Source organism: Bison bison, unplaced genomic scaffold, assembly GCF_000754665.1.
Source record: "Bison bison bison isolate TAMUID 2011002044 unplaced genomic scaffold, Bison_UMD1.0 scf7180017864163, whole genome shotgun sequence".
Classification (NCBI taxonomy): Eukaryota; Metazoa; Chordata; class Mammalia; order Artiodactyla; family Bovidae; genus Bison; species Bison bison.
In genome coordinates, this window is record NW_011494735.1 from 10976498 (window position 1) to 11001115 (window position 24618).

Genomic DNA, 24618 nt, shown 5'->3' on the forward strand with positions numbered 1-24618 from the left:
GACTTATGCTTGATATTGAGGTCACGTTCTTTCTTCTGCTCCTCAGTTCAGTTCAGTTGCTCAGTCATGTCTGAATTTGCAACCCCATGGACTGCAGCGCGCCAGGCTTCCCCGTCCATCACCAACTCCTGGAGCTTGCTCAAACTTGTGTCCACTGAGTCAGTGATACCATCTAACCATCTCATCCTCTGTCGTCCTCTTCTCCCGCCTTCACCTTTCCCAGCATCAGGGTCTTTTCTAATGAATCAGTTCTTCCCATCAGGTGGCCAAAAGTACTGGAGCTTCAGCTTTAGTATCAGTTCTTCTAATGAATATTCAGGACTGATTTTCTTTAGGATGGATTGGTTTGATCTTCTGTCAAACCAAGGGACTGTCCAAGGGACTCTCAAGAGTTTTCTCCAACACCACAGTTCAAAAGCATCAATTCTTCAGCGCTCAGCTTTCTTTATGGTCCAAATCTCACATCCATACATGACTACTGGAAAAACCATAGCTTTGACTAGATGGACCTTTGTTGGCAAAGTAATGTCTCTGCTTTTTAACATGCTGTCTAGGTTGGTCATAGTTTTTCTTCCAAGGAGCAAGCATCTTTTGATTTCATGGCTGCAGTCACAATCTGCAGTGATTTTGGAGGCCAAGATAATAAAATCTCTCACTCTTTCCATTGTTTCCCCATCTGTTTGCCATGAAGTGATGGACTGGATGCCATGATCTTTGTTTTTTGAATGTTGAGTTTTAAGCCAACTTTTTCACTCTCCTCTTTCACTTTCATCAAGAGGGTCTTTAGTTCTTCTTTGCTTTCTGCCATAAGCATGGTGTCATCTGCATATTTGAGGTAACTGATATTTCTCCCAGCAATCTTGATTGCTGCTTGTGCTTCATCCAGTCCAGCATTTTGCATGATGTACTTTGCATATAACCATGATGGTGTGATCCATTGTGGTTATCTGGGTCATTAAGATCTTTTTTGTGTAGTTCTTCTGTGTTTTCTTGCCACCTCTTCTTAATATCTTCTGGTTCTGTTAGATCCATACTGTTTCTGTCCTTTATTGTGCCCATATCTGCATGAAATGTTCTTCTGCTCCTAAGGGAGGTTAAACCATTTGATAAGGAAGATTGTGGAATGACCTTTTTCAGTACTCTAAGTTCAGAATGTCTTCAAGGGAAATTAAGGAAGAGAAACTTCAAAATCTTCTCTAGTTAGGGGACCTCATTTTTTTTTTCCTGTGTATGTAGTGAAGATAGGAGACTCGCATCTATTGAGTACTTTACATTGGACCATGCCCTGAGTTAGTAACCTTTATATATATGTATTTGTTCATTTATTCCTCATAATGAGCTAAGGGCCCCAGGGGTTAGTATTGATATCTTCTACTTCATTTTATGGCTAAATAGTTGATTGTCAGATTAAAAAATAGTTCTGTTAAAGGTCACTAAACTTATTAGGTGACTGAGCTAAAATTTGAACCCAGATTATTTAAATTCAAAGGCAAGGGCTTCTTCCAGCCTTCATTTGTTTTCTGTCAATCATTTTCCATTTACCAAGGTCACTGGCATTGTAATTCCATCTTTATATATGAAAACACTTTGCATGTTCATGTAGCTTTGAGTGTGAGTGTGTGCTTAGTCACTCAGTCGTGTCTGACTCTTTCCGACCCTATGGACTGTAGCCTGCCGGGTTCCTCTGTTCGTGTGATTCTCCAGGCACGAATACTGGAGTGAGTTGCCATTTCCTTCTCCAGGGGATCTTCCCAACTCAGGGATTGAATCCAGATCTCCTGTATCCTTGTAGGCAGATTCTTTTCCTTCTGAGCCACAAGGGAAGCCCATTTAGTGTGTAGTTAGTATGTATTAAACACCTACTTTTTACTGAGTATTATACACAATAAAAAGAGGGAATAGTCAGCTCTTGCCTCGAAAGAAATGACATAGTTATCCACAGGGTTATGAAGCATTCTCTTTAGGCCTCATGGAGATTGTAGAAAACTAATTAAAGCACTCTGGATCTAAGATTAATTCCTGTGATGCTTTATTTTTCTTGTTGAATTGTTGTAGTTACATGATCTTAGAAATACTTTTTGGTGTGTTGATGAATATATCACTTAAGTCATGTCAAGAGTCTTCTATTTAAATGGAGCTAAGGTTCCTCTTTTAAGCACAACTTTAATTTATATCCCTTAATGTATCCACTTTACTTTGTTGAAAGTATTTATTTATTTGCCTTAGTCACTAGATTATGTGATTCTTGAAGGCAGAGACTGTTCTTTGCTTATTTTCTGGCATATTGTTGTTCCTTAATGTTTATTGGAAAAGGAAGGGAGGGAGGAAGGAAGAAAAGTATCCTTGTCTTTTATCTCCTGAACTTATAATTTTGTTAAATAAAAATATTAAATTTGTCTGAAGTGTTTTATTTTTTCAATAGTCTTTCTACTACATGATCTATATGATTTTTCTCTTTGATAAAGATTTTTATGATGATTTGCTTTGGTAGGTTTCATTAAAAAAATAAATATGATATAGTTCTCCTCTGACCATCTTCCTAATCCTCCATGAATTTTTAAAAATGATAGGTGTGGGCCTATGGCCAGTTTCTTAATATTATAATAGGTTAAATGTGTTTATTCATACTTTATTTCTGTATTATCAGTATACAATGCATCAAAAGAGAAGAAGAGAGGTCCTTTGAAGTCTCTGGTGAAATTCTCTTTTTTTGAGGGGGGGGATGCCTCTTCCTACGGAGAAGGCAATGGCACCCCACTCCAGTACTCTTGCCTGGAGAATCCCATGGATGGAGGAGCCTGGTAGGCTACAGTCCATGGGGTCTCTAAGAGTCAGACACGACTGAGCGACTTCACTTTCACTTTTCACTTTCATGCATTGGAGAAGGAAATGGCAACCCACTCCAGTGGTCTTGCCTGGAGAATCCCAGGGACAGAGGAGCCTGTTGGGCTGCCGTCTATGGGGTCGCACAGAGTCAGACACGACTGATGCGACTTAGCAGCAGCAGCCTCTTCCTAATCATTTATTATAAATGGAGTGTCATGCAGCAGAAGTTTCTTACTACTGTTCAAACTTTGTTCTAGTCACAGCTGTCGTTTTCTTTCAGTACCACTGAATATTTCAGAATTTGGAATTGTTCTGTAATATAAAATTTTAGCAGAGTAGAGCTGAAGGATTTGCTTATGTTCTCTTGTTCTCTTCAAACACTATAGATCATCTACATGAATCAGTTATCAGTAATGAGGTGATGGTTTATAATAAATAATAAAAATGATTAATACTAAAATAATCATAACAGCAATAATGTAATTTATAATAAGAGAGATCATGTGGTAACCTTAAGAGTGGTGAGTCATAGCAAAGTGAATAATATAATGTTGTTAGGTTATAAGCTGGCTTCCCCAGTGGCTAAGTGGTAAAGAATCTGGCTGCCAGTGCAGGAGATGCAGGTTCAATCCCTGGGTCGGGAAGATCCCCTGGGGAAGGAAAGGGCAACCTGCTGCAGTATTCTTGCCTGAAAATTCCATGAACAGAGGAGCCTGGTGGGCTACAGACCATGGGGCTGCAAAGAATCAGACATGATTGAGCACACACATATGCACACACATAGGTTGCAAGCTACTTATTGTTTTCAGAATAGAGATCAATCAAGAAATGCTATAGCAGCCTGAACAGATGAGTGAGAATGAACATGTTTTAAAAATTTGTGGATATGTTAATAAAGTATTGATGGGTGGAACTATAACAATAGGCCAAGATAGTCTGCTATCTGATAAAGCCCATATTGCAGTTAGGGTTTACAGTTCTTGGGGGTCTCTCTTGAGTAAATACTACAGAAGTAATAAACAAGTACATTACTCTGGTAGAGCAAATATGGAAATGGAAGAACATAAAAGCAGAGTTATCTATCTCAGGAACCTGGCTGACGTGATGTATGTGTTAGACAAATTTCGAAGCTAATATTTCTTTCATGTTTTGGCAGCGTTTCAGAAGAAGGTGAATCTTTACACTCCCTTTATCACTAGGAGATTTGTTTTCTCAAGGAGATTTGTCTAAAGTACCCACCCAGTGTGATGCTAATGACCTAACATCTGATTTACCTGACTGTAAAAGTACTTTTGCTTATTATTATGATGATGATAACACTGGACTCTGACATATAATTTTCTTTGTTTGGCATTTAAAAATGGGATATCAATTATTTTAGGCCCAAGGGTACTATTAAATCTTGCCCTAGGGTCCTTGGGACTGCAATTTTCTCTTAGAGCTTTCATAAATCACTGGCACAACAAGACAAACAAGACAGTTATGCTGCTTGTAAAGAACTTGGAAACTATACAATAGGGGAATTGTCTTAGAATCTTAATTTAATTTTTAGATTTGTGTTTCATGGTAAACATGTTTCTGTTATAGTCCTCAGATTCATTTCTATTATATAGGTGCTGTTGTTTATGAATATATTAACAAAAATGCTTTTTAAAAGGGCCTGTTACTTAGTTTAAAACATCTATTTTTTGTGTTTTCTAAGTCTAATTTACCACTCTTCTAGTTGGCCTCACGTTTTACTATAATAGGTACACACTTATAAAACTCTTACTAAATGCACATTTAAGGGCTTCCCTGGTGACTCAGATGGTAAAGAATCCACCTGCAGTGTGGGAGAACTAGGTTTGATCCCTGGATTGGGAAGATCCCCTGGAGAAGGGCATGGAAACCCACTCCAGTACTCTTGCCTGGAGAATCCCCGAGGACAGAGGAGCCTGGCAGGCTGCAGTCCATGGGATCGCAAAGAGTCGGACACGACTGAGCCACTAAGCACAAGTACACAAGGCGTGGGAAACCCTGGAAAGCTAGGTAATATAGGCAGTCATCAGTTTACAAATGGTCTTGTGTAGGCATCTGTGTAGTGCATTTGAGAAAATCTCGGTGTACCAAACAGATCATAGACTTTGGCATCAGATAAATCAGATGAGTTCTATTGCTTACTGCTGCTGCTGCTAAGTCGCTTCAGTCGTGTCTGACTCTGTGCGACCCCATAGACAGCAGCCCACCAGGCTCCCCCGTCCCTGGGATTCTCCAGGCAAGAACACTGGAGTGGGTTGCCATTTCCTTCTCCAATGCATGAAAGTGAAAAATGAAAGTGAAGTCGCTCAGTCGTGTCCAACACTCAGCGACCCCATGGACTGCAACCTGCCAGGCTCCTGCATCCATGGGATTTTCCAGGTGAGAGTACTGGAGTGGGGTGCCATTGCCTTCTCCCTATTGCTTACTAGGTGCATGATATTTGCCAAATTACCAGCTTCCATAAAAAAACAATTTATGGCTGGTTTTGTTCATCTATATCTTCATCTATTCCTCTACCCCTAGATTAGAGAGTCCAAGTTAGCTATTATTTCTTCTTAAAATATTTCAGTATTTTTCTATAAGATAGTAACTTTTAAAAGTTTTATGTATTTTGGATATTAACCCTTTATCAGCTAGATGATTTGCAAGTATTTTCGGTTTTGTGTGTTGCCTTTTCATTTTTTCAAAAAACTACGGAAATGCTGTTTAATTTGATGTAGTCCCGTTAGTTTGTTTTTGCTTTAATTTTCAAATCCAAATAATCATTGCAAAGACTGAAGTCAGTGAGCTTGCCCTGACTTATGTTTTCTTCTAGAAGTTTTATGGTTTCAGGTCTTATGTTCAGGTCTTTCATTCATTTTGAATTGATTTTGTGTATTGAGTAAGATAGTGGTTCAGTTTCATTCTTTTGCATATGACTGTCTGGTTTCCCCGGAGAAGCCAATGGCACCCAACTCCAGTACTGTTGCCTGGAAAATCCCATGGATGGAGGAGCCTGGTAGGCTGCAGTCCATGGGGTTGCACAGAGTCGGACACGACTGAAGCGACTTAGCAGCAGCAGCAGCAGCAGCAGCAGCAGTCTGGTTTCCCAATGCCATTTATTGAAAAGACTATCGTTTCCCCTTTGTGTATTCTTGGCTCCTTTGTCACAAATTAATTGACTATATATATATGGGTTTATTTATGGGCTGTGTATTCTATTCCATTTATCTATGCATCTGTTTTTATGCCAATGCCATACTACTTTGATTTGTAGGTTTGTAATATAGTTTGAAATCAGGAAGTGTGATGACTCCACCTCTGTTCTTCCCCAGGGGTTGCTTTGTGTTTTCAGGTCTTTTGTGATTCAAAACAAATTTTAGCACTCTGTGTTCTATTTCTGTGAAAAATGCCATTGGAATTTTGATAGGGACTGTATTAAATCTGTAGATTGCTGTGGGTAGTAAGGACATTTAAACAATATAAATTCTTCCAATCCATAATCAGAGTATCTTTCCATTTATTGTATCTTCCTCAGTGTTTCATCATTGCATTATAGGATGTAAGATGTTCTATACTGTATATGATGCTATATACTGTGTATGACATTATATACTATATATAAGATGTTATATGCTGTATATATGTAATATAATATATAAATGTATATGTACTTAAATATATAAATAGGTATCTAAAATATATGTATGTGTATGTATATAAAGTACTCCTGCAACTCAACAGCAAAAAAACAATTCAATTAAAAAATGAAGAACTAGATAGACATTTTTCTAAAGACATACAAAGGACCAATAAGTACTTGAAAAAGTACTCACCATCACTAATTATTAGGGAAATACAAATCAAAACCTCAGTGATATACATCATATTGTCAGATTGGCTATTATTAAAAAGAGAAGAAATAACAAGTGGTGAGGATATGGAGAAAAGGAAACTTTGTGTACTGTTCGTGGGAATATAAATTGGTATAGCTGCTATGGAAAACAATATGGAGGACCCTCAAAAAAATAAGACTATATCTACCATTTGATCCAGCACTTCCTTTTCTGGATATATATCCAAAGAAACTAAAATCACTATTTCAAGAAGATATCTACACCCTATGCTCATTGCATCATTTTTTAAATAATAGCCAACACATGGAAACAATTGAGAGATCCTTTGATGGATAAATGAATAAAGAAAATGTGGTTTATTTATACAATGGAATATTCTTCAGCCATAAAATAGAATGAAATCATGCCCATTGGTGACAACATTGATGGACCTCAAGGGCATTATGCTAAATGAAATAAGTCAGACAGAGAAAGACAAACACTGTATTATTTAATTTATATTGAAATAAAAAAAAACTTACAGAAACAGAACAGGTTGGTGGCTGTCAGAGGCAGGGAGTGGGGAAATGGGTGAAGGGGGGGTCAAAAGTTTTAACTATAAACTTCTAGTTATAAGGTGAGTAAGTTATGGAGATGTAATGTATAGCATAAAAGATGCTTACTCCTTGGAAGGAAAGTTATGACTAACCTAGATAGCATATTCAAAAGCAGAGACATTACTTTGCCAACAAAGGTCCATCTAGTCAAGGCTATGGTTTTTCCAGTGGTCATGTATGGATGTGAGAGTTGGACTGTGAAGAAAGCTGAGCGCCGAAGAATTGATGCTTTTGAACTGTGGTGTTGGAGAAGACTCTTGAGAGTCCCTTGGACTGCAAGGAGATCCAACCAGTCCATTCTGAAGGAGATCAGCCCTGGGATTTCTTTGGAAGGAATCATGCTAAAGCTGAAACTGTGGTGCTTTGGCCACCTCATGGGAAGAGTTGACTCATTGGAAAAGACTCTGATGCTGGGAGGGGTTGGGGGCAGGAGGAGAAGGGGACGACAGAGGATGAGATTGCTGAATGGCATCACTGACTTGATGGACGTGGGTCTGAGTGAACTCTGGGAGTTGGTGATGGACAGGGAGGCCTGGTGTGCTGCGATTCACGGGGTTGCAAAGAGTCGGACACGACTGAGTGACTGAACTGAAGAGAATAAATTTCAAATGCTCTCATCATAAGCAAAAAGAATATGTAACTATGTTACTATGTGAGATGATGGATATTATCTTACTGTGGGGATCATTTCACAATATATACATATATCAAATAATTATGTTGTACACCTTAACTAATAGTGTCATAGATAAAAAATCACAATATCTTCATGCCGAAACATTTAACATTAATTCCTAAATATTACCAAATATCCAGCAGTTGGTGTTGAAGTTTTTATGAGAACTGCTAAGATCAGGATCTTGAAAAAGATATATATAGACATCTTGGATCAGGATATATATATAGTCCATCTATTCATGACTGATGCCTCTGTTAAATATTTTTAAACCTATATTCCCCCTCCATCTCTTTTATTCTTCTTCCTTGTAATTTATCAGTGAAAGAAATGAGGTCATTTGTCCAGTAGACTTCCTATACTCTGAATTTTAATGATTGAATTCTTTCTGTGTTTTTAACGCATTTATTTGTTCCCTATATTTTTGGTAAATTGGTAATTCAAACTAGTAGTGTGGTCATCGGAGAAGGCAATGGCAACCCACTCCAGTACTCTTGCCTGGAAAATCCCATGGATGGAGGAGCCTGGTAGGCTGCAGTCCATGGGGTCGCTGGAAGTCGGACACGACTGAGTGACTTCCCTTTGACTTTTCACTTTCATGCATTGGAGAAGGAAATGGCAACCCACTCCAGTGTTCTTGCCTGGAGAATCCCAGGGACAGGGGAGCCTGGTGGGCTTCCGTCTATGGGGTCGCACAGAGTCGGACACGACTGAAGCAACTTAGCAGCAACTTAGCAGTGTGGTCATATTCAATTTAGATTTTTTGGGACAAGAATACGTCACAGATAGTATTGTATACTTGCGTAATATATGATTTTCTTTCTTTCTTGATGTTATTAATCACTATTCAGTGCTTAGATCTAGTAATTTATGAAGGGTTACAGAGTAGTGATATAGCAATTCAATTATTTGTTTTTTATTTATTGGCTATTCTGCTATAAGGAGAAATCTCTGCTTATTTGTTTCTCACACAGAGGTACAGTGTAGAAAAGGCAGTATAAAAATGTGATTTTTTTTTAATTTACAAATTTTCAAATATTATTTTAGCATCTTTAAAAGGTGCCTAATGAAAAAAATAAGTGACTAATGGGTCCCTTAAAAATTGTAATTATGAAGTCATATTTCATATGTCTCATTCCACTGCAGATATTATCCTTATTAATGCTTAAATTGCCCTGTCTTTGGTCAGTATGAACCTTTTCAAGTTTCCTCATGAGTTTTTTTTAACAACTCTATTTTTAGTGTGACAAGATGTCTCAACCTTTTAACAATACTTTTCTTTCTACAAACCTGGAACAAACTATTTTTCTCAAGTAGCCCTGCTGCTCTTTGATAGGAAGTGGCATTTAGAACTAGGATCTGGGAATTAGGGTTGCCCATTGCTATTGGGTTGTATGTTGTTGCAAAGCCTTTCCAGTGTATAGAATTAGGAAATGCTGAGTTTTATGACATTTTATTATAAATTTATAATAATACCTCCAATAGGACTATAGAGCTTTTACTTAATTTCTTTGATTTTATGTCTTAATCCCATGCTGGAAAACCTGGTTACCAATGACAGCAATATAATTGTGCATTTGTTTCCTCCGACAGTATACGCACAACAGGCTCAGGATGACGGTACCAACTCTATCACCAATGAATGAGTGCTGAAAACATCTAATGTTAGTTAATAGTTTCTCTTTGTGCTTAGGCTACATAGATTCATTGGTTTCTTATTGCTTTTAGCTTTCAGAGCTTGCTTTTTAAAATTTGAAAGTAAAATATTTGTATCTAAAACACAAGGCATGTTCAGAGAACTCTGGTTTCTATCCCTGCCCCCTTCCACTGCTTCCCTCCCTCCCTCCCACCCTCCCTCTATATAGGTAACTGTTTAAGTTTTTGTTTTTATAGACATTTAAGAATAATTAAATGTTATTTAATTCATTTTGATATTTGGCAAAACTAATACAATTATGTAAAGTTTAAGAATAAAATAAAATTAGGAAAAAAAAGTCAAAAAAAAAATTAAAAAGCATTTATTTATTAAATATCTCAATAAACCCATCACATGATAGCACTTTTATAAGAAATTGCTGAATTTTCAGAAAATAATCTACTAAAAACAAGTGTCATTGATGTGCTTATTTGCAAATTTCTGTAACTCCTGACTTAATAGAAGACAATCGTGCCTCTGCATTCAAGTGACTGCAAGATTGTTTTGGCACATGAAAAACATCAGTCCTCATAAAAATAACCAGTTGGAAAAGAGAGAATTATTTTAATTGTCTTCTCAGATAACTGTCACTATGCTTTAACACTAAAACTTGATTATTTGTAATTTCTTGTTTTGTGATTTGTGATACGGAATCTGAAACAATACCAATGAACTTCTCTACCCTGTTATATTAAAATTCAATGCACAATCTTAAAAAAAAAAAAAAGAATAATTAAGTGAATGTGTATATTTTTATCCCAAATCTTTAGATAAATAGCAGCATATTGTACATATTTTTCTCTCCCCCCTCTTTTTTTTTTCCACTTAAAATTTCTGGAAATCATTCCATTGTAATATATGGAGATTTCTGAACACGTTTTACACTTGCATAGTGCTCATTTGGTGTATGTAATAGAGTTTATTTGGCTAGTTCCTGTAGATGGACATTGTGGGGTCATCAAATATAATAGTTAAAATGATTCAGGTAGAGATTACAGGCTTTATTGAGCTGATGAGCACTGGGAAGTACTTGAAAATCAGATAATTCCCCAAGCTGTTTCAGACCTGGAATTTCACAGTGTGAGAAGGGATGGCCATGCTGCTGCTGCTAGGTTGCTTCAGTTGTGTCCGACTCTGTGCGACCCCAGAGATGGCAGCCCACCAGGCTCCCCATCCCTGGCATTCTCCAGGCAAGAACACTGGAGTGGGTTGCCATTTCCTTCTCCAAAGCATGAAAGTGAAAAGTGAAAGTGAAGTCGCTCAGTCATGTACACTCTCAGTGACCCCATGGACTGCAGCCTATCAGGCTCCTCCATCCATGGATTGTCCAGGCAAGAGTACTGGAGTGGGGTGCCAGTGCCTTCTCCAGATGGCCCTGCTACTTCATCTTAATTGTTGGAGAGCTTGCGGCTAGGGCAGTTAGAGGTGGTTTTGGTTCTTCATGCCTCATGTTTGGGATCATGGGTGTCAGTCTCCTACCAGCAACTGTCAGAGCAGTTCTTAAAGAGTATTTTTGGAATCTTTGTAGTTTTTTAAGGTCCAGGGGTGGGGGGGGTGGGGGGAAGTGAACGCGAGGTAGCAAACAGAGGGGAAAAAGGAAAAGGAAGCAGAGATTGAACAAGAGAAAATAGGGTCTGTTTAATTCATTTGTAAGCTGTTTCCATTCCTTTGCTATTATTAAATAGTGCTTCAAAAAAGGGCTTTTTTTTTTTTTGGCCAGTATTACTTTGGAATAGATTCTTGGAAGTGAAATTGCTGGCTTATAGGCTAAAATCACATGTAATTTTGCCAAATTTTCCTCCTTAGGGTTTTAACTTTTCCATTAACACAAGTATTGTATGAAGTGCACATGGTTCTACCAGACTGCCAAAAGAACATGTTAGATTTTTTGATTAGTGTCAGTCTGATAGTTAAGAAGTGGTGCTTCAGTGTAGCTTTAATTTGCATTAGAGGTAAATATTCTTTTTAAGGAGAGATACATAAAATAAAAAGAAAGTATGAGAAAAATCAAAGAATTGTTATTGTAGATATGTTTCTTTGCAGAAAGATTAAGGTAATAGCCTTCTCAAAAGAGCATTCATGATACTAGTCCCTAAACATCCTGAGAAGTCAGAATCCAGATACTGTTTGTTAATAATATGGAAGAAAGAGAGACTGACTCTAGTATGTTTAAGTAACCACCGATTAAGAAGAAAAAAAAACAGCCCAGCTGACAAAACATTAAATTCCAGATTCTCTAAGCAGTAAGTTTGGGGCAGACTTCCTTACCTTTTTGTTGGAGAAAATGAAACAGATTTCCTGCTTTTCTTTGGCGTTATTATCGAGACTGTATTTTAACCTGAATTGTCTGTGGAAGACAATGCTTATAAAACCTTTCTAGAAAGTGAACTTCATTTGGAAAATGTTACTAGTGAGTGACATCAATTCTAAAAAAGTATTAGGTTGTTTAAATTTAATTTTTGTTTTTGTAAGAAAGAAACAATCACATTAATTCTGAGCACTATATGCCTTTTCTCATTGCCTCAATAATGTCAAAGAGAAACATTAAACATACTAATTGACATGTAACATTGCATTTTACTGAGAAATGGAACAAACATGGTGGATGACAGGGCCAGGTGGTAGAGAGTTCTGACTGCAAAAGCAAAGCAGGTAGCTCCTGTCTTGTAGGTGCAGTGAAGTAGTTGGACAGATTTGACCTGAGGAAAAATATGATAAAATGTGTGTGACTCAGGAAGACAGGTTACTGTCAGGGAGTTTGTAAGATGGTGAGAAATAAAGGCAGAGCCATTTCAGAGTAGTTGCTGGTGAGGAACTAAACTAATGTAATACTTGTGTTACTTGTGGGAGAGGAAAGGAAAGAGAAAAGAGATGCAACAGAATTTGTAATCAATCACTTCCGAAGGGCAAGGAGACTCAATGATGTCTTCATGGTTTCAAGACCAGAAGAATGATGGAACTGTTGACAAACTTTGAACATGAAGATTTTGAGCTACTCTAGAGGGGAAGATGATAATTTTTATCCCAGACCTAGTAATTTTGAGGTTATATTGGAACATTTATGTGGTAACGTCCGGTAGGAAACTGGAAATTTGCTGCTAGATTTCAAGAAATACCTGAGGGCTGAAGATGTGTTATAGAGAGTCCTTGGAAATATGTGTGAACTCTAAAGGAAAGAGAGGATTCAAGAGTTTAGCTCTGCAGAGTCCCCTTCTTTGGGCGCCTGAAGGAGCAAGAAAGTAAACAGAGAAGGAGTAAATAGACAGGAGTTGGCTTATGGTGATGTTGCTGAGGCTAAAGAAGAAGGCAATGATGATGGGAAAAAATATGAGAGGTTCAAAGAAGGTAATGACTGAGGGAAAGCCCATTACATTCTGAAATGATAATCAGTACAGAGGCTGAGAAGGCTTGCCATTGGAATATAGAAATGAAGATTCACCCTTCTCTCACAGGATCTTTCGTATGACAAAATAACTCATTATAATTGAAAAAATTATTTCCCCCAAGGTATTGGGAAAAGACTATTAGACGTGTAAGGGGGCCTGCATTCCAATTTCAGGTCTGCCACTAGCCAGTTTTGTAACCTTGGGCAAATGATTTAATTTTTCTGGGCTTCATTTGTCAAATGAACTGTTCAGTGAGGGGAGGGTGGATGACTATTGCTACAGCTACCACTACTGCTGTGCTGAACTGCTCAGATGAGATCAGTCGCTCAGTCGTGTCCGACTCTTCACGACCCCATGAATCACAGCACGCCAGGCCTCCCTGTCCATCACCAACTCCGGAGTTCACTGAGACTCACGTCCATCGAGTCAGTGATGCCATCCAGCCATCCCATCCTCTGTCGTCCCCTTCTCCTCCTGCCCCCAATCCCTCCCAGCATCAGAGTCTTTTCCAATGAGTCAACTCTTCGCGCATGAGGTGGCCAAAGTACTGCTAGCTGTTGCTTATTGAACCCTTTGTGCCAGGCCTTGTACTTTATTCTTTCATTCATGTGATACTTAATGTTCCTTTTCTTGGTGGCTCAGACTGTAAAGAATCTGCCTGCAATGCAGAAAGTTCAGTCCCTGGGTTGGGAAGATCCTGTGGAGAAGGGAATGGCTACCCACTCCAGTATTCTTGCCTGGAGAATTCCATGGAGAGAGAGCCTGGCAGGCTACAATCCATGGGGTTGTAAAGAGCCATGACTGACGACTATCAAGACTTTATTAAAACATCATGATTTAATCTGAAACATATGAGAAGCTCTAACACTTGGAAAATACTCTCAAATAACCAAGATTATGTCTGAATTTTTCTAGTTGATTAATTTTTTCCAATTGATTAACTGCTGGGTAGATTTATAAAAAATAAATTATTTTCTTAAATCTCAAGTGAATCATGTGTGTATGAGAGTGTAAGTCCTGAACCCTGGCTAGATTTAAAATGTAGACATTTCCACAGAAGGCAGCCGTTGTATTTTTATGCTTATTTCTTCCACTAAAGACAGACATGCTTATTAAGATACTAAATGAAATATATCTTTAAAAAGAACTCAGTGTCTCAATAAGGCTGCCTGGCTTTGTCTGCAAGGCACAATGATGTCCTGAGTATAAAACTGTATCTTAAGTTCTTCAGGTACAAGATAGATGTTCTCAGGTTTGAGAGAGAGAGTTGTTGAGAAACTAAGTGAAACTTTGGCTGCCCTTCAAAGACCTCAAATTTACCAAATTGCAGATCAATGGACTCACCTCTTACTGAAACTTCTAAAGGAGAGTCCTATACAGAAGGATTCATGGCATAAGCACAGATGTGCTTTGAATCGTGCTTATGAAAAACAAATCAAATACTAGATTTCTTTTTCCACTCTCTTTGATTGCTAAAATAAGACTATTCATAACAGTTCCATTTTCTGTTTTCCAAAAATAAATTAGATCTTGGCTCTGATTATAGAAACATCTGTTGAAGTGAAAATCCTTTTAGTAAAGTCATGGGAAAGAGTTAAAATGCAGCTATCCACCACCCCCCATACCCCCAACCCTTGTGTTTTTACTATCCCTATCAAAAAAAAATATGACATGTTATACAAATGGTTACTGTGGACCTCCATTTCTTCCTTTGCCCACCAGTTTGAGGATCCATTGCAATGAATGTAGGCCAGTGAGAGTTACATTACTTGGAAAACAAACAGGTATATTTGCTGTACTTAAATACAACCTCTCTTTAAAATCATCTGTCTTTGAATGCAGATATCATTAATGAAAGAGGACATTCTGTGGGTTCTTACATTTCCGTGACTGCTCATTTGGTTTCAACAAATCATCTTTAAATAGGTAAATTACCTCCGTGAAAACAAGCAGGAAGGTCAAAGAAAAACTAGAACCGCTGGCCTTAGCCTCTGTGAGTGACAGCATAAGAAAAATGAGAGCAATGGTTGCTCTGGCCCAGAAGATCAGGAGTTGAAAACAAAGAAATTGTTCTTCTAAAGAACTGTGCCATCTTAATAACAACACCCCAAACTTCTGCTAGCTGTTATGGAGATAGAACTGATAACTGTGGTCAGATTAAAGACCAGCTCGTAAAAGCAGTGAAAAGTTGAGATTTATGTTTTCTTCTGGTGTTTGAAGATTTTGTCTGGAATTGAGGATAATTTTTACAGAATTGTAAAGAGTGTAGCACTGCCCTGGTGTTCATAGCAGCACTGTTTATAATAGCTAAGACATGGAATCAAACTAAATGTCCATCAACAGATAGTGGATAATGACGATATATATACATACATATACTCATCTTCATATATATATGTGTATACACACACACACACACAGTGGAAGATTACTCAGTCATAGAAAGAATGAAGTATTGCTGTCTGCAGTAAGATGGATGGACCTAGAGATTGTCATACTGAGTGAAGTAAGTCAGAGAAAGACAAATATCATGTGATACCACATATATATAGAATCTAAAATATGATACAAATGAATTTATTTACAAAACAGAAATAGATTCACAGACATAGAAAACAAACTTTTGGTTGCCAAAGGGGAAAGTTGTGGGGGAGGGGATAAATTAGGAGTTTGGGATTAACAGTTACACACTACTGTACATAAAATAATCAAGGTCCTAGTGTACAGCACAGGGAACTATATCCAATGTCTTGTAATAACCTATAAAGTAAAAGAATCTGAAAAAGAATATATATATATAGAAAGATACATATGTATATCTGAATCACTTTGTACACCTGAAATATTGTAAATCAACTATAACCTCAGTAAAAAAATAAAAAAGGAAGTGTGGCACTGAACACACCCTTTTGTATTTCTCATGAAAGATCTTTGCTAAATTTCAGAGACAAGCCGGGTTATGTTTTGAGTCAAGAGGAAACTCTCATCCGGCATGTGGATCTCTGCATTCTTATCCTAATGTCCATGACTGGTTTTTACTTCCAGTCTTCTGCATGCACACAACATCTCAATGTGACCAAACTTCTTAGGGTTCTCTAAACACTTTGCTTTTCCTTCAGTGAACTTTGTTCATGCTGCGTCTTCTCTGTGTCATCTTCCTTCATTTCTGCTTTTAAAGAAACCTTCCCTTTCCTTAGACCTTAAAAGTCCTAAAATCTTAAAGAAAGCTTGTCTTTTTGTGTGTGTGTGTGGAATGCCACATAGAAACATCCATATAATAGATATAGAATTCTTAGTTGACATCTAAATTCCTTTTTAAATAAGGTTTCATTGTTTTCTGACTTCAGAATCCAAAGAGGAATCCCAATGAAACGTGGCAGATTTGCTGGTGACTGGAGAAAAGTCTGGGCTTCCCAGATAGCTCAGTGGTAAAGAATCCACCTGCCAGTGTAGGAGATGCAAGAGATGTGAGTCTGATCCCTGGGTCAAGAAGATCTCCTGAAGGAGGAAATGGCAACCCACTCCAGTATTCTTGCCTGGAAAATCCCATGAACAGGAGCCTGGTGGGCTATAGTCCATGGGGTTGCAAAGAGTTGGACACAACTTAACAACTCAGTGCACATATACACACACAAGGGAAAGACTGCAATACATTGGGCATTTTTCTGCCCAGAATTCATGCTGGATGCTGTTGGGGAAATAAAATTAAAAACAACATCTCTTTCCAACTTAGGAAATCTCTCCACAAAGGTAGAGAGAAAGATAACAGTTTTATTATTGAATAAATATTAAACCAGAATGTAATGTATATCTAGGTGATTTATAGAGATTATAAAGACAAAGAGATCTCAGCCTTTTGGATTGCTAGGCATGTTCTCCAGATACATAATGACTAGTCCTCAAGTAAGGAGACTAGACAGTATCGCTTGTCAAGCATAGTTTATCATATATTCACCTAGTAATTGAGGTGACTATCCATATTAGCTAGTTGACTTTACCCAGAGGGAAACACACTTCTCATGGCAGGTGGTAGCTTTTGCAATTTGGCATGAAGTTCCCACTGAAGTTAGTAGTCATATCTTCTTAGATGGGGGTGGTCATCATCTTAGAAGATGGGGGTCCTATCCTAGATGATTATGTATTCCAGGTCCTTGAGGGAGACATGCCTGGTTTTTTTTTGACCACACCATGCAGCATGTGTGATCTTAGCTTTCTGACCAGGAATTGAACCTATGCCCCTTGCAGTGGAAGTGTGGAGTCTTAGCCACTATACCTTCAGGGAAGTCCCCATTCCTGGATTTTAAAGTCAGCAAGAGATTGACTTATCTTTTAAAAAGATATATGTGTATTTTGGAGAGAGAAAGAACTTATAAATTACAAGTGTTTGCAAGTAACTAAGGAAAGGGATGATCAGTGGGGAGGATATATCTTATTTTCTTTCTTATCAAAAAATAATTCCAAGATTTGAAACTTTCTTTAATATCCAAAAGAGCAATCCTCTCATTCACTGTGCTTTTGTTGTGTATATACATTTAGACTTTCTTTACTCTCTGAAGTATTTTTCTTTTCTGGTGGTATTTTATGCATCAGGTTATTCATTTTTTTATTGTAGTAAAATATATATAACATAAAACTTTCTATCTTAATCTTTTTAAGTTTACAGTTTGGTTGAATTAGGCACCTTCCTACTGTGTGTAACTGTCACCACCATCCATATCCAGAATTCTTTTCATTCTATAAAACTGAATTTTCACTCCATAAAACTTAACTAAATAATTATTTAGTTAAATAATGTTAACTAAATTAAATAATAACTTAAACATATTTAATAACATTAAATAATAACTCTAAGACTCTCTCGCCCTAGTCCTTGGCGATCACTATTCTACTTTTTTTTCTTTTTAAAAATCTCCCCTTTTCCGCCTGTGCTGCAGGCTCTGGTAACTCCCATTCTACTCTCTGTTACTATGAATTTGCCTTAAAAATACAAACACACACACACATACACATCACATATAAGGGAGATCATGCAATATTTGTCTTTCTGTGTCTGGCTCATTTTTTCGGCATGATGTATTCAAGTTTCATCCATATTATTGGAAATGGCAGAATCTCCTTTTTAAATAGAATTCTATTGTTAATGTACACCACATTTTCTTTATTCATCTGTTGGCAAATATTTAGGTTGTTTTCCTATCTTGACTGCTGTGAATGATGCTTCAGTGAGCATGGGTGTGCAGATGTCTCTTCTAGACAGGGATCAAGTTTTCTATTTTAAATTTGTATTTGCCCTTACAATACCACCCTGAGAGCAACAAGACCTAATTTCAGACCTCTGTCACAGGTAAGGACCCAGAACTGGTCAGAGGCATACCTATGGGAGACAGACCTGCCTCATACTCTTGTGCACTTGCAGTTGATCATATTGAAGTCAGAAATTGGCAGTAAGAGTTTGTACTTTTCTGTTACGAGACATTACTTTCTGCTATATATTAGAGTTATTTATATGCATGCCTCATCTCCTTTGCATGTCTTGGAGCCCCTGGGTGGCAGGCAAAAACCAATTTCTTACTGTTTTCCAACTCACTCCTGTTTAGCCACATTTAATATTTTTTTTGTGGTAGATACTGTGCTAAGGCTAAGGGAAAAGAGTTGAATATGAAGAAATGGCACCTTATTCGGAGTTACCAAGTATTTGCAACACAACTGACCAAGGCCTTTAAGAGGAGAAGAAACAGAATGTATGCATGAGAAACTACCTGAAAGATTCTGGAAAGATTGTCTTAGGAAGTGTGGTGGTTAATTATATATGTCAACTTGAGTGGGCCATGGGTTGCCCAGATTAGGCATTATTTCTGGGCATGTCTGTGAGGTTGTTTCTAGGTGAGATTAACATGTGAATTTGTGGATTCAGAATAAGTAGATTGCCCTCCCCATTGTGAGTGGGCATCACCCAGTTTTGGGGGGCTTGGCTAGAGCAAAAGGGAGTAGAAACAGAAATTAACCTCTTTTTTCCTGCCTCATTGCTTGAGCTGGAACATCTCCTCTTATTTTCCTTGCCCTCAGATGTGATTTCCCTTACTGGCTCCGCTGGTTCTCAGCTCTTGGGACTTGGCCTGAATCACACCATTGCCTTTCCTCAGTCTCCAGCTTGTGGACAGCAGACTGTGGGACTTCTCAGCCTCGATATTTGCAGGAGCCAAGTCCTTGTAATAAATCTCCTTTTATAGCCTATTGGTTCTGTTTCTCTGGAGAACCCTGACTAATACAGGAAGTGACACTGAACCTTGGTAGAAATCTCTTCTATCAGTCTACTCATAGGTATATTGACTTTTTCTTAATCACCATCTGGAATTGTAGAGCTGTTAGGGAAAGAAGAAAGACCAAGAGAGAGAGATTGTGTGTGTGTGTGTTGGGGGAAAATGGAGGAGGAAAGGGCAATTGCATGGCTAGGTTCCCAGGAGATTTTCAGAAAGGGCTTCAGATATACTCTTATCACCAAACACTTTGCCCTCTGAGCTCTAAAAACATGGGGTCTGATGGGGCTCTGGATCACAGAGGATGTCTTCTTGCTTGAGCTGAATGTGTTGGATAAAGGTACAGAGCTGAGAGGAGATCCTTGAAGACACAGAGCTCCACAGGCAGGGCATCCAAGAGTGTAGGAATAGGCATATCATGGGGCAAGCTACGGGCATCAAACATTGTCTTCCTTTACTGCTTTACTTCATTTGCACTGAGCTTAGCTCAGAAACTGAGACTTGGTAGAGAATGCAAGCCTATCATTCAGATTCTGCCATAAAAAGTATTTATTGTGGCTTTCTGTTAAAACAACTTGGAGTTCTGACACTCAAAGGAGCAACCTGTTCCTTTTAGAATATTTCTTCCTGAGTTATAATCCCTAAATGGGGAAATGCATCCTACAAGGTACTTAAGAATTTTATGATGCTCAGTAATTCACCATGGTCTCCTCAGTTTATGGTGGCAGTTCTGCTGGTAACGGTAGCATGAATATTTTTATTAATGGCCATTACATTGAATGTTAGTTTCTTCAGGATTATTAAAATCCTTTGTTTAGTTATTTGTTTCTGTTTTATTCTCCCCTGAACCTACCTTTTGGCAAGTGATTGACTACAGCCCTGCATGAGTCAATACTTTAAAGAAACAACTTGAGTATTCAGAAAATGTCTTTTAGTCACATCTAATGCAGTTATAGAAACAGAAGAGTTCTTCAGTGCTATGTCAAGTTACACCATGGGACAGGAAGAAATTATGTTTCTTCTATAATGAGTCTTTTGACAGCCTGAACTCTTAATTTTTTTAGAACTCCACATTGAATTAAAAATTCAGTTGTATACCTGTATAATATGTGAAGTTATTACCTTTTACTTCTAAACTGGAGTGTTTCAACGGAAGAGAAATATTTCTTCTTTCTTGCTTTAACTGAGTTGAGGAAGGAGTTGAATGCTTCATATCCTCCAGTTCCTTTTCATTTGTACTGAAAGTACATGAGCTTTAAGTGCTGGAGATAATTAAGGAGGTTAACATTCTCTTTTGCTTTTAATGGCATTATCTTGCCTTTACCACCCTGTCTTGGAAACTAAAAGTGAGAGACTAGCTGTGATAGAAAGAAAAAAAGAAACATCTAGAAAAAGACCAATTGTAGTTTCACAACAATGTCTTTATAACTGGGCAGGGTAGGAAAGAAGTGAATCTGAAGAATAGAGACCTAGGTCTAAGATACAAGACGCAGATTTAAGGGGCCAAAGCAATTTGAGATGGAGAAGGCGATGACACCCAACTCCAGTACTCTTGCCTGGAAGATCCCATGGATGGGAGAGCCTGGTGGGCTGCCGTTTATGGGGTCGCACAGAGTCGGACACGACTGAAGCAACTTAGCAGCAGCAGCAGCAATTTGAGAGTACCAAGTCTAAGGAATTTAGCTGATAGCTCTGAGAAGATTTGACTCTGTTCCTGTAGAGAATTGACAGTACCTGGAAAAATATGTTCTTATATGCTAATAAATTGTGACGAACTCACCAGGGGAATATCTGGGTCAACTCTTCAGTTGTTTTGTTTTAGTACTTAGAATACTTCACTCAGTAGAAGTATGCCAAATAGAATATGTTTTAATAAACTGTTATGTGAAAATTATGTTTATGATTTGAAATACTGTCTACTATATTCACCTATATGCAGCAATTTAGTCCTTCCCAAATATCTAAATGTGGTTATATAAACTTGTTGTTTATGGAATGCACATGCATCTTTTTTTCCCACTCAACACATACTTAAGCAGCACTTACTTTGTGATGAGCCCCGTCTTTGGTACTAGAGATAGAGCTATTAAACAACACAGACCTTGCCTCTGCTTTTTTGGATCTTATATTCTAGTCTAGTAGGCGCATGTGTGCTAAGTTGATTCAGTCCTGTCTTTGCGACCCTGTGGGCAGTAGCCCATCAGGCTCCTCTGTCCATGGGATTCTCCAGGCAAGAATACTGCAGTGGGTTGCCATTTCTTTCTTCAGGGGATCTTTCTGATCCAGGGATCAAACCGGCACCTCTTATATCTCCTGCAGTGGTAGGTGGGTTCTTTACCACTAGTATCACCTGGGAAGGCCCTTACTGGGGTAGGCATAGGATTAAAAAACTGTCAGATAATTGTAAATGCTATGAAAAAAATAGAAGCGAGATGATGGTAGGACCTGGACCTGGACCTCTCTCCAGGGTGGGAGAGGCTAGAGGAGGTCAACTGTTTAATTAGGATGTTCCCAGAAGCCATCTCTATGGAGGTGATGTTTGAATCAGCACTGGGATGATGAGAAGGAAACAGCCATTGGAAAAATGGGAAGATGACAGCAAGTGCAAAGGCCCTGAGGTGTTAGTGACTGGTGAGACTCAGGGCGACAGAGGGGTAACAAGGGAGGCAGGCTTGACTGCAGAGGTCTTGTTGGCCATGAATAGATGTAGGTAAGGTGATTCCTGAGGTTTTCTAAATATCTACTCCTTAATACCACTTACCACTTTAACATCGCTCATATTCAAATTGCATTTTAATATCTGCCTATGCTCTGATAGTCAATAAAAATCAAGTAGCTGTGCCAATTGCTTCTTCATAGGGCACTATAATTATATTGTCACTGAGACAGAATATTTTCCTAATTTCTTCTTTCCTGCATTGATTTTTTTATTTTAGAAAAAAACCCTTCCCTCAGACCATTTTCTAAGATATGAAAAATGTAAGACTTCTTGAAAGAAAAAAATATTTTCTATTATTTATTTTTGAATACTGAAGATAATTATTTTAAATTTCATGCTTAGGATTTTTTATAGTTTTTATTTGAGGGAGAGCATAGTGTTTCAAGGTATTTTAATGTACAAACTGCATAATTACTATTAATTTCATCACATGTAAATGAAGTAAAGGCATATATGCTCCATTTTTAGACAAAAACAAAAAAAGGTAAATAGTGTATTTACATAAAAATAAAGCAAAATGTAAAAAGCTCCTATACTGTGCTTTAATGTTATATACCATAACTGAATCGCATGCTTTTAATTTATGCTATCTTAAATGCACAAGGAAAAGATATTCATTCCTCCCGTTTGTTTCAAATGTATGTGTGTGACCTAATATTACTATATATTAGTTAATGTGCTTATATATTAGTTAAAATATAGTATATATTTTACCTTAGTATCTTTTTCCAAGATACTGTATATACATGAAAATAGTATAATATTTATTGCACTTAAAAAAGTTCAACTTTTGGAATACTGTTCAGCCATAAAGAAGGATGAATGTTTACCATTTAAAACAACATGGATGGACCTGGAAAGTATTATGCTAATTGAAATAAGTCGGACAGAGGAAGACAAATACTCTATGATATCACTAAGATGTATGATCAGAAAAAAACTAGTGAATATAACAAAAAAGAAACAGACTCACAGATACAGAGAATAAACTAGTGATTATCAGTGAGGAGAGGGAAGAGAAAGACAGGTAAGGGATTTAGAAACACAAACTAGTATGTATAAAATAAACTGGAAGTATATATTGCACAACACAGGGAATATAGCTAATTTCTTATAACTATAAATGGAATATAACCTTTAAAAATTGTGAAACACTGTTATATACCTGAAACTTAAATAATATTGTGGATAAACTACACTTCAATTTCAAAAAACAACTTTGTTTAGCTCTCTGGATAACAGAACCTTTTCAAATATGTTATCTCATATAATCCTTGACACCAAGTCTGTAAAGAATATTGAAGCAGACATTGCTAGTTACCTATTCATTCCAATCTCCCTTCTTTATTAACACAACTTCAGTTTTGACTGGGTTGGACATGTGTTCATCTTAAAAAGTGTGCATTTCCTAACCTTCCTTGCTACCAGTGGTGTGTGACACAGTTGTAGCCTATGAACTATAAATGGAAGTCTTACATGGATCTGAAGTCTTTTCTCTTCCAATAAAGCTTCTGTCCCCACCTGTCGCCTTTCCTCCTTTTATCACAGACACAGTTATTAGCTGGAATGTCAGGTCCATGAATCAAGGCAAATTGGAAGTGGTCAAACAAGAGATGGCAAGAGTGAATGTCAATATTCTAGGAATCAGTGAACTGAAATGGACTGGAATGGGTGAATTTAACTCAGATGACCATTATATCTACTACTGTGGGCAGGAATCCCTCAGAAGAAATGGAGTGGCCATCATGGTCAACAAAAGAGTCTGAAATGCAGTACTTGGATGCAATCTCAAAAACGACAGAATGATCTGTGTTCGTTTCCAAGGCAAACCATTCAATATCACTGAAATCCAAGTCTATGCCCCAACCAGTAAAGCTGAAGAAGCTGAAGTTGAATGGTTCTATGAAGACCTACAAGACCTTTTAGAACTAACACCCAAAGAGATGTCCTTTTCATTATAGGGGACTGGAATGCAAAAGTAGGAAGTCAAGAAACACCTGGAGTAACAGGCAAATTTGGCCTTGGAATATGGAATGAAGCAGGGCAAAGACTAATAGAGTTTTGCCAAGAAAATGCACTGGTCATAACAAACGCCCTCTTCCAACAACACGAGAGAAGACTCTAAACATGGACATTACCAGATGGTCAACATCGAAATCAGATTGATTACATTCTTTGCAGCCAAAGATGGAGAAGCTCTATACAGTCAGCAAAAACAAGACCAGGAGCTGACTGTGGCTCAGACCATGAACTCCTTATTGCCAAATTCAGACTGAAATTGAAGAAAGTAGGGAAAACCACTAGACCATTCAGGTATGACCTAAATCAAATCCCTTATGATTATACAGTGGAAGTGAGAAATAGATTTAAGGGCCTAGATCTGATAGATAGAGTACCTGATGAACTATGGAATGAGGTTTGTGACATTGTACAGGAGACAGGGATCAAGACCATCCCCATGGAAAAGAAATGGAAAAAAGCAAAATGGCTGTCTGGGGAGGCCTTACAAATAACTGTGAAAAGAAGAGAAGCGAAAAGCAAAGGAGAAAAGGAAAGATATAAACATCTGAATGCAGAGTTCCAAAGAATAGCAAGAAGAGATAAGAAA

The 24618-nt window shown here is 37.7% G+C and overlaps 1 protein-coding gene across 1 annotated transcript in view; it reads left to right on the forward strand.

Moving 5' to 3' along the window:
• The window catches only part of FAM19A2 (family with sequence similarity 19 (chemokine (C-C motif)-like), member A2), a 518652-nt gene that overhangs the window by 17240 nt on the left and 476794 nt on the right, over window positions 1-24618 (forward strand). The gene's annotated exons all lie outside the window — the stretch shown is intronic.